The sequence below is a fragment of the Cryptomeria japonica genome, chromosome 3 (assembly GCF_030272615.1).
Source record: "Cryptomeria japonica chromosome 3, Sugi_1.0, whole genome shotgun sequence".
NCBI lineage: Eukaryota > Viridiplantae > Streptophyta > Pinopsida > Cupressales > Cupressaceae > Cryptomeria > Cryptomeria japonica.
The window spans coordinates 697,418,291-697,429,738 of NC_081407.1; the positions used below are offsets into that span (position 1 = coordinate 697,418,291).

Consider the following 11,448-nt stretch of genomic DNA (forward strand, 5'->3'; position numbering starts at 1 on the left):
TATCACCTCATGTATTATTGGTTCTCGCTGAATGGTGTTCATTCTTAACCATTAGTTACTCAAGTATATAATGCATAGATTGTAAGATTGATCAATGAATAAATGGAAATTTTTAACAACATTGACAAGATCAAACAGTTTATGGGATCCATATTTCCTCTCCTGCTTGTTGTGCAAGGGAACCATAATAGAAAAGCGTTAAAGACCACTTGCAAAATAATATAGTTTTTATGGTAAAGGTATTCGCTGGAATATAACTTAGAAATTGTGTTGAAGGGCAAGGACAGACATGTAGAGTGGACGTGCCGGAGTGGTTATCGGGCATGACTAGAAATCATGTGGGCTTTGCCCGCGCAGGTTCGAATCCTGCCGTCCACGTCCGATTTGGGTGACTGTTTTGATTCAAAAGTGAAGTTTTGCCATTTTGTGGCTACTAACGATCCGCGGGCAGTAAAGTTTGGTCTTCGATCGAGTTAAAATGGATATGAAGAGCTTTCAGATATTGTTTACAGTCTGTAATAGTTAATAACAAAGCAGAATCATTTGGTTTTTTCAACTCTCATATATCTTAGTCTATTCAAAATGTCTGGAAAAGATTGTATGTGCTTCTGCTGGAACTGGAATTTTGGAACTAGTCATGTTTGGAAGAAATAGATCTGGTCCTGTTAAGTAGATCTAAAATTATGTTTGTGAGCTCATCTTTTAAAATTATAAGTTCAATTGCTGAGCTCATTTTTTAAAACTACAAGTTCAATTTTTTCGAAAGAATCTTGCACTTAACAGCAAGACTTGATTCCTAATAAACTCATTTGAAACCATTCAACTTTACCAGTAAACCAAAGACCCATTAACGTGAACTCAATTTTATATTCAACATGAATTAATATTCATCTTAGATCATATCGATCTCTTAATATTATTCTACGGTAATTTGAAGACCATGTGCTCTGGTTTAAAAAGATGGTGGGCTCCAGTTTGTTTTTGCAATTGTCAAACTCCATGTTAAATCATTCATTAATAAGGACCCAGCTTTGTCAATGGCGCACCAATTAACAGACAGATTTCGGAAATTATTTAAGATGTGTCGGCCACTGGTCCATTTACAATCAGATAGTGTGGCCTGACATTCAGCATTTTCTTCGCCTCCTCTTCTAGATGCTAAGTTCGTGCGTTCTGATCTCTCACATTCTTTTTGCATTTACTCAATCTCATGATCGAGTCAGATCCTATTGGGAAATGTATAGATGATAAAAGAATTTAGAATCATTTGATTTGATTTATAAATGGGAAATAATATTGTAACCTAAACATCACATCCCGGAATCATATTCTTCTTTCATCCAATAGCCCAATAACTCATACCTACAAGTTAAACCATGCTTCTTTTCACATATATTTTTTTATAAGGGAGATAGGTCGAATGGCTAATTCTGATCTAACAAGAGAGTACTACTCTGATATGGTTACGTCTATTTTGGTTCCAAAATAGATCTTTCGTACAGCATGTTAGCGACAGGTTAGTCAATCGCAGTCGTTAATTGCAAAATCGACGGTGTAAAACACGCGGCATGTTAGTCAATTCGTACTATCGTTTTGGAGCCAGAATAGACGCGTCCCTCTATATAGAGCTCAAACTTGTAAAATATAATTGAATATCAAACACAACTCCATTTTAGAGAGGGTATGAAAACATATCAGGCCTACTTAATCAACACATTTAAGCATTATTTTCATTTTTAAGAAAGTGTAAGATGTAGCTCGATAAAGAAATGGTTGTGAAATGTGAAATATTGTCAGATTGTAATTTTCTCTTTGCTGGATAATTAAAAAATAGTGGACAATTGTTTCTATGTGGATGTAGTTCATGTTGAGTGATCCACGTTAAATCTGTCTGTGTTATTGTGGACTATTCTTTTGTCTCTTTTATTATGCATTATATTTAATATTCTTTATTACTCTAGTCTATCTAACTCTAGCAAAATTCAACATATTAAGAAAACACAATAAGTTATATGCCACTATAATTTGATTAATAAATACTAAAAGCTTTATCCTTCCTTAAATGTTGAAACAAATATCAAGATACTTTAATGTGTAATTCGAAAAATTAGATAAGGGGTATACCATTTGTAAATCATGTAAGGAAAGATAACCAAGACAATGACTTTTTTTTTTTGAAAAGTTGGCTTGGTAGAGATAATTATGCATTTTTTTAAGGAAATTTACAAGGGATACATTTAATAATAAAATACATGAATAGACTCATATTCCTTTCAGTAGTTATAGATCAAATATCGATGAATTGCATTGAGATAATGATATTTAAGGGTTCTTATCCTCTTTATAAGAAAATATATTATATTTATCCCAAAAAGATCACATTCTCACTCCTTATGAAGAGATAATATGGCAAGGTATTTTTGATGCTTGGAGAACAATAATGTTTATTTATAGAACTACCTTGTTTCATAGTAGATGATTCACAATCATGTGAAAAGTAAGCACTTGTAAAGGAGGTTGCTAATGTAAAATCTTGTGGATTTGAAAAAAATATTACCTTTTTCGTTTCATTATTGGATAATGAGGGATATTAGTATGAGCATACCATTTCAAACATTCAATAGGAACATGTAGATTTTTATGAATATTTTCAGAGTAGTTCAAAATTTTGAATAATATTTTATCCACTACAATAAAAGTGTACAATTATTGAGGTTCATAATTACTTTATGGGCTAGAACTCACTACAAATATTGTCAATTATTGTTTCAAAATTGATCTTATAAAAATTTAGATGTTCAATTAGGTGGAGTACTTCTCAATGCTAATGAATGGATTTGTTTTCTTAGTTTTAGTTTGTAGATTACAATGTAGATTTTAGAATATATAAATACCTTTCTTGGAAACATAGAGTTTTATATTTTTTAAATAATATAAGAAACATGATGGTGTACTATTCATACCATTGGTGTGGTATAAATTTTCTTCTTTTCTTAAATATGCATAAAGTTTATTCATATGCATGAGTGGACATGTTTTTAGTTCTTTTGATTTATAGGATTTTGAGGATATTTCAAATTTAGGTTAGACTAGTTTTGTAATCAACAAGAGGTTATGATTTGAATGTTTTCATTAAGCTTTAGGTAGTGATTTAGTAGTTATTTTTTCTATTCTTATTGATACTTGTTGGTGAATAAATTTTATCAAGTTAAGATTAAAAATCTAAGAATGACCCTATTTCCTTTAAGATCAATGAAAATCATTCAAAGAGTTAGAGAAATCACTATAGAATAATAGTCTTCCTTTGCATGTGAGAGGGGTATCTCCCTCATATGATGGTATTTTAAAGGTTTTTGTGTACTTTTAATCTAAAAGTACAAAAAAGAAAAGATAAAAGCTAAAGAGAAATAAGATATAGGAAGGTCATAATGATAGACACATTAATACCAACTAGTATTTCACAACTAATAGCCAATTACAAGGAAGTTTAACAATAATGCATGTTTCGATATATGCAACGATGATGAAAGAAGGATACAAAATTCCCAACATACAAATAGATGGGTTGCTTCAACTCATTCAACCCAATATACTAGTACATGATTGAGTTTCCTTACATCAATTGCATAAATTGTTTGAATGGATGATCAATGAATCCCTTAATTACACAAATAGATTACCAATTTAATATATGAGAAAATAGATGTGGATTGTTAATAGGTCTAAAATTATGTTTGTGAGGGTAAAAGTAGATGACAATACATAATTTGTTTAAGAGACTAAATGCTCGAGTCTCTTTTCGAAAGATGTCAAAAAAGTTCTAGAATAAATGGTAGGATAAGGTGATTGAACACATGTCTAATAGTTTATAAACTTTACACAAATTTGTGGAAACAAAATACAAAATTTATGAGTAATTTTTTCACAATGTGAGCTTGCAAAGTTCTCATCCCCATATCTCATAAATGAATAAATCTTACAATATATAGATAGTCCTTAACATCTTATATAAAGAACACTCCTTACTAATAAAATATAAAACCACTCATATTTATTCATTATTATTTATGTTCACGTGATAGAAATGAAAAAATAATATTTAAAAATAATTTCATATCTTTTTTTAACCTATGCTAAAATGTTGAGTACTGTATTCAACAATCACCAAATCCTTTTAATCTATTTTTACATTTAACAATCCACCTCAAGAGAAACTGAAATAACTAGACTTTATTTAAACATCATAACTTTTTTTTTAATATTTTCTGTAAATAAATTTAAGATATATATTTTTTCAATTGAATCTATATTACCATTTATAAATTAGGAAAACTGATTTTAACTTGAGAGCTTGTTTTGATATTCACATGTGAGCTTTGTTTGACAAGTTGTTTTGATCTCACCTTTTAAAACCACAAGCTCAGTTTTATATTCAACACGAATTAATATTCATCTTAGATCATATGGATTTCATAATATTACTTTCCAATTTCTTTTTGCAATTGTCAAAGTCCATGTTAAATCATTTATTAAGGCTATGAGATCAAACATGTTTATGAACCTTGTTAGTTTTAGACCATTAGAGAGTTTCTCTAATGCATTTTATAAAGGAACACAAGAGGGGCAAATCAATATGTCATCCCATAGTAGATCAAATATTGACATATTGATTTGAAATAATAGTATTTAAGGATTGTTAACTTCTATATATAAGAAGATAGATTATATTTTTCTTAAAAATCATATTCTCATTCCTTTTGAAAGATAATATGATAAGATATTTTGATGAATTCTTGAAGAATGAGAATGTTGATTTATTTGTATAACTACCTTGTTTCACAATGGATGATTCAAAATCATGCCAAAATAAATATTTATACGTGAAAGAACAAAAAGATGGTTTCAATGTAAAAGCTTGAAGATTTGAAAAAAAAAAATCATTTTTTTTGTTTCCTTATTTAGTGAGCTCCTAGATAATGAGAGATATTAGTATGAGGATATCATTACAAGCATTAAGTAGGAGTATGCACATTTTGATGAATATTTTGAGAGTAGCCAGAAATTTTGAATACTATTTTTATCTAGTATAATAAAAGTGTGCAATCATTGAGGTTCATAACTAATTTATGAATTAGAAATCACTAAAAATAAAATGTTGTTCTTCTTCAAATTAATTATAAATAAAGCTAGTAGATGAAAGGTATAATCAACATCATCAAATTATCATGAATGCACAATTGCACGTGTGAGAAAGTGTTTCGACATTTGAATCATTTGTTTCACCCCTTTATTGATATATATCACCACTCAAGTCAAGGATAGTTGATATATATCACCACTCAAATCAAGGATAGTTTAAAATTAAATTGAAGAATAAGCTAGTAGAGAATCAACAAGAAAAATGACATATATTTCTTCTTTTTCTCTTTATATAATCTATATTGTCAAATATTGTTTTAAAGTTGATCTCATAAAACTTTACATGTACAAGAGGGAGGATTACTTGTCAGTGTTTATGAATGGATTTATTTTCTTATTTTTAGTTTGTAGATAATATAGTGTAGATTTTAGATTATTTAAATAAGGTTTTTGGAAACATAGATTTGTTATATTTTTAAATAATATAATAAAATGAATGGTGGATTAGTCATGACGTTGGTATGGGGTGAACCCACAATAGCGGGTTACATTTTTTTGGACGAAATAATTTCACTCTTTTGTCCAAAATCGATTTTTACCCATGTTATATCAAAAGTCATTTTCGATCGAAAGAAAAAATCACTTTTGATCGAAAGTATTTTATGACAAACTTTCGATCGAAAGTGTTTTTTTGTTTTTTTTATTAATATTTAAAGGGGTTCAACCGAACCCCTTTATTTAGGGTTTTTTAAAAATAAAAAACGCTAACTGTCATTTTCGATAGTTAGGGACGAAATTTTTGTTGTGGAGCTCGACAGTGACGCCACCAAACCCCACCAGTGAACCTCTGAACCAGGTTGGGGGTTTTGTGTTATTTTTTATGTAAAGTTTTGTTCTCTATCCGATTTTAATGAAATTTTTAGGTGTATATACATATATATATATATATGTGTGTGTGTGTGTGTGTGTGTGTGTAGTACCCCTTCTCGATCGGACTTATTAGACTGATTTTATGTTGCAGTTTACTATTTAGTTGACACTTTATTGCTCGACATTTTTCAGACGTATTTGATATTATTTCATATTAATCTGGATATTAGATGCATGAGTTATTTTCAGTATTTCAGTACTGGTGATTTCTAGTATTTCATGGATTATTGCTTTGTACTGACATCTTACTTTATCTAGGCGATGTGTCATATATATGTTGCGTGTCTACAATTGTATTGGATGCAAGGGGACGATTTTCCTTCACTCATTTCGATGAGACAGGGAACGTCGCGATTCTCCTTCATCGGTGTGTGTGCCGTGTATTCTATATTTATATGCATGCATGTGTGATTCGATGATGCAGGATATTGCAGGTACAAGTATCGGGTAGGTACGGGGTATCGTCTCCACCTGGCTTCACAGGTCTGAGCGTGCCTTATATGTCCGATAGGAGTGGAGGAGATAGTTGTTGACCCTAGTCCTTACCCTCAGTCTACTCTTGTGAGTGTCGTTAGTCGGTCGTCCATCCCTTTTGTTTGACTTTCGAGTCTTCTTGTTTTTCCTCGGTTTGCGTGCCATAGTGGTTCGGTTACTTATTTAAGTTTAAGTTGTCATTCATTGTTGGTATAAGTAATTTATTCATTATTATGCCTTTATGTCTTGAACCAAGCTTAATTGATTAATTTATTAGATTTAAATCTATAGTTGTTTATTTTGGAAAAGTAATCATGTCTAAATCCAATGGAAGAAGTAAAATAAATAAAGTTAATTGCTTTTAATAAATACAAAATAAAGTTAAATTATTGATTTCCATTTTAGTTGAAAAGTTGATTTAATTTCTATATGTGAGAAATGTATTTTTCTTTCAAAAAAAAAAAAAAAGAATTCCCATTTATTTTTAGAGGAATATGAAAAAGAAAAAAAAGTCAATTGTTATATTTTAATGTTTTTAAATAGAAAAATATTTCAACCTAGAAGATTAGGTTAAAACTTTTTTTTCCTATTTTACCCTAGGGAAATATTTTTGGAGAAGATATGCTTGTTTGGAGGAGAAAAAGAAATTCTGGAAAAATTTCTTGAAAGGAGGATTTGGGTTTTGAATTAGCTTGGAATTCTGCTGAAGCACACAACTTCTTCTTGGAAACTTCAGAGGTTGGTTGAATCCTTCTTGTCTATTTTAAAAAAAAAAATCCATCCTTTCTTCCAATTCTCTGTTTATTGTTAAAAGTTTGGTTTATGAGTATTGGGTGTTGAGTCTTTGCTTGCCATGAGGTTGTTGAAGAAGAATCCCATCAATTTGGTTATCAAATTTCAAACTCAAACTCTCCAAGTAATTTCATAATTTAATTTATGTTCTTCATTTTGTTTGTGCAAGAAATTCATGGCTTTTGCTGTTTGTAGTTTGAGATATTGTTTTTGTGTTTTAGTAGAGTTATGCTGGCAAAATTTTGCCAAGCTTTTGCACAAATAGTTTCTTCCTGGTAATTTCCAGTTTAAAAAAATAATAATTATGAGTTAAATTTCTCTTGTCTATTCTTGTTTGGGGCAAAGAAAATCAATTGGGGAATAGAGATCAAGCTTGTTCCCATTCAATTTGATTTTAGGAATGAATTGGGCTGATTTGGGTGAATTTTTCTTGCCTCTGTTTTGTCACAGAAGTTTTATTGCTGGTAAAATTTTTATTACCAGTGACTTACTTAATATATCTATTTGTTTAAAATGTTTGTTAAAAAAAAAAAAAAAATTGACTGGAGAATTGTTTGTTATTTTTTTTAACAGAGATTTTCATCTCTGTATCTCTGTTTGGTATCCTTTCTTGTCCCAGAAGTTTTATAAAAGCAAAATTTAATTTTATTGAAAAAAAAGAGGAAAATTTATAAAAAAAATATTAATTTGGGATTGGGGGCGGTGGCGGGGAGCTGGGCTCAACCCAGCCCACACACCCTCTCCCTGCAGCACTTGCTGCTTCCCCATCTTGGGGTTAGCAGCAGCGCTGCTTCCCCAAGTATGAGGTTGCAGCAAGCGTTGCTTCCTCATACTTGGGGTTAGCAGCACTTGCTGCCGTGGGAGCCTTGGGCCCCACGTGAATTTCGTTTAAATTTTTTTAATATATATTTTTTAGTTTAAAATAATAATAATAATAATAATAATATATAGTTGTTAAAATATAATAAATAAAGTTTTTTTTTTAATAATAAATAATAATGTATTGTTATTTAAAGAATAATAATAATATCGTTATTATTTAATATTAAATAATAATACTAAAGTTATTTGTTAGTAATGATGGTATTAATGTTAATTAATAGTACTTCTATTTAGGGATTAGATCTATTTTTTTTGTATTTGGAAAAATATATAAAAATGATATGAAAGTTATTATTAACTTTTGGAATAAAGGTGAAATTTGATAAATTCAATATTAATGTTCTTTATACAAGTAATGTAATATAATCATATGATATTATATTCAATGAATAGGTATCATATTGGAATTATTTTATATTAGTTTATATATATCTATTTAATTTGATTTAAATGTTGACTTGATTATAGTCGATTTGGGTAAATTATAATTTTATCATCATCAACTGGTTGGGGGTTTAAAATTTTAAATGTGGTTCCAAATTCAACCTTATTAGACATGTGACTTCATCATTTCTTTATGTTAAATAGATGCGATTTCTTTAATTCCAGAAATCCTTATTGCAAGTATTTTATGTTGTTGACTGCTTAAAAGAAAGATTGCCTGTGTAGGATCTTGTGTTTTTAATATTTGCAGTCTAGTTGTTTAAATGTCATTGCAATATTGTTAAAATTGTCATTATGTCGTTGATGTTTACCCCTTAGTCAGGTGTCGATGTTTAAACCTTGAGGATGTGAGCCATTATGTGTTATGTTCCTTATGGTCAACCCTGGGTTTGTGACTGTGAGTCCTTCACCTGTGTTATGTCTGGATTAAATATGGTTGTCAGCCCCACCATAGAGTTCTCATAGAGAGTCTTATCCAGTTAGTGTCCTAGTAGAGAGAGTGGCTTTCGGGCGGGGGCCGCACCCAAAGTGGATGGCAGGATAACCCCTCGAAAGTCAGCTATTAAGTGATAACCTAATAATTTGATTAGGGGGTGGGTAGTTATTAAATTAATTAAGATAATGTACCCCGCACACGGTTGAGTGCTTGTATAGGCTCAAGGTGTTTGGGAAGGCCTGGAATGGCAAACCTACTACCTTGTCCTCACGAAAGGTTGGTAGGGTCCGCATGATGCTTAGATGGAGCCGGGGGTTCGGGAGAGGTTACCAGGATAACCCAAGATGGGGGTCAGGACCTATGGAGACCTACCTAGGGTAACCATCTTAAGCCATGTGATGACACTCTCTCTTTAGGGTCACTAGTGTTTTGTGAGTTGAGTCACTTGTGTACTGCGGAGTCATGTGTACTGTTGTACTTATCTTGCTTGCTTGAGGGTCTTCTGCTATCTCCTAGCACGATGGGGTGGTTCCATTATGGGATCACATGGTTGGGTGGTAGTGCCACTTCCCATCGAATATCTTGTTCCTACCTTCATGCGAGGATTGGCTTCGCCGGTGTATCTTGGTTCTTGCTTCGTGTAACAACTCATGTTCTTGATATTGTACCTTTGAGGCCCGTGTGGTCATTGTATCAGCAACTTTGTAACCTTTGTACTTTATTGTTCTATGGAAGCCATGTAATTTATGGAATATTGTAATTTAAAGATCATTGGATGTATGTTGTTTCAATTATCTTTCATCTTATGTATAAATGAATCATTGGAAGTATATATGTTGTAACTCTTTAAATCTATCTTTTGGAAATCAATTTATGAATTTGAGTTATTTAATCGTAATTGACTTTCCCTAATTTAGATGGATAATTGGATTAATATTGAGATGTAGTTTTAATTAGAAGTAATCTTCGTTGGTAACCCGTTAGGATGTCAATGATAGACTTCCGCTTGTGTTATTATTAATTGTGCAAAGTTATGATTAATTCACTTAATCTTTAAAAAAAAAAAAAAAAATTCTCTCTTTAGTTGCCTTGTAGTGTTGCAATCCTTTAGGGTTCCTGGCGGGGCATTACAGTGTGTGTGTGTGTGTGTGTGTGTGTGTGTGTGTGTGTGTGTGTGTGTGTGTGTGTGTGTGTAGTTATGTGTGTATATATGTACATGTACACACATGCACACGTGCACACACACACACACACACATGTTAATGTTTTATGTTTCATGTTAGAAAAAATGTATTTACATGTATGTTATATGTTGTTTTATGGTTGATTTAAAATGTTATATGTTGATTAGAAAAAGTTGAAATTATTATATATATGTTAATGTTTTATGTTTCATGTTAGAAAAAAAAATATTTACACGTATACATTATATGTTGATGTTTTATGTTTGATTTAAAAAATGTTATATGTTGATTAGAAAAAGTTGAAATTATTACTTATTTTAAGTCAAACATAAAATATTAATTTAATCTCTTTAAACTAAATCAAATGAGACATAAAACAGTAAACATAAAATATATATTTATTTAAGAGACTTAGATTTTTTAAATTAACTAGAACCTTCAATAATTATTTTGTAATTATCAAAACATGAAATATAGAGAACTTACCAATGAAAGAACTACCAATTAACCAGACACATCTTTGTTAAAATGTGACCTCTTTAAATTTGTATATTCTCATCATATTAGCCTTGATTTACCACTTGAGACTTAAAGATCTCCTTAAAAACTTATGTTTTGATCCTTTTCCTTAAAATTTATCAACTCACAGGTCTTCCCCCCCCCCCCTCTCTCTCTCCCCCCAAGTAATACAATTCTCTCTCTCTCTCTCTCTCTCTCTCTCTCTCTCTCTCTCTCTCTCCCCCTCTCCCCCAAGTAAGACTCTCTTTTTCCCAACCCTCAAGCTGGACTCTCTCTCAATCTGTCTCTCTCTAGATCTCTCTTTGGACCTCCCCCCCCCTCTCTCTCTCTCTCCAAACAAGATTCTCTTTATCTTTCTCTTTCTTGCTCCCTCCCCTTAAGACTCTTTGTAATGCCCCTCCCTTGATTAGATTCTCTTTAACCAATTTGACTCTGGTTGACCCCTTCTTTTGTTTATGTGATTGGATGATACTCTCTAATGTAATGACTTTTATCATGATTCCATGACATGATGTTGGTTATGGATTTTATCTCTATGGATGTTTAGATGTTAGATTATATGCTTATGTACTGTCCTTGGACTGAAATATCTACTTTATGTATGAGATATATCTTGTGTTCATTTTCTTTTATGAGTACGAATCTACA

General features: G+C 31.1%; 1 non-coding gene across 1 annotated transcript; it reads left to right on the plus strand.

Moving 5' to 3' along the window:
- Positions 1-296: 296 nt before the first annotated feature.
- TRNAS-AGA (transfer RNA serine (anticodon AGA)) lies at positions 297-378 on the plus strand. Its single transcript has one exon. It is a non-coding gene; the product is annotated as a tRNA-Ser (tRNA).
- The last annotated feature ends 11,070 nt before the right edge of the window (positions 379-11,448 follow it).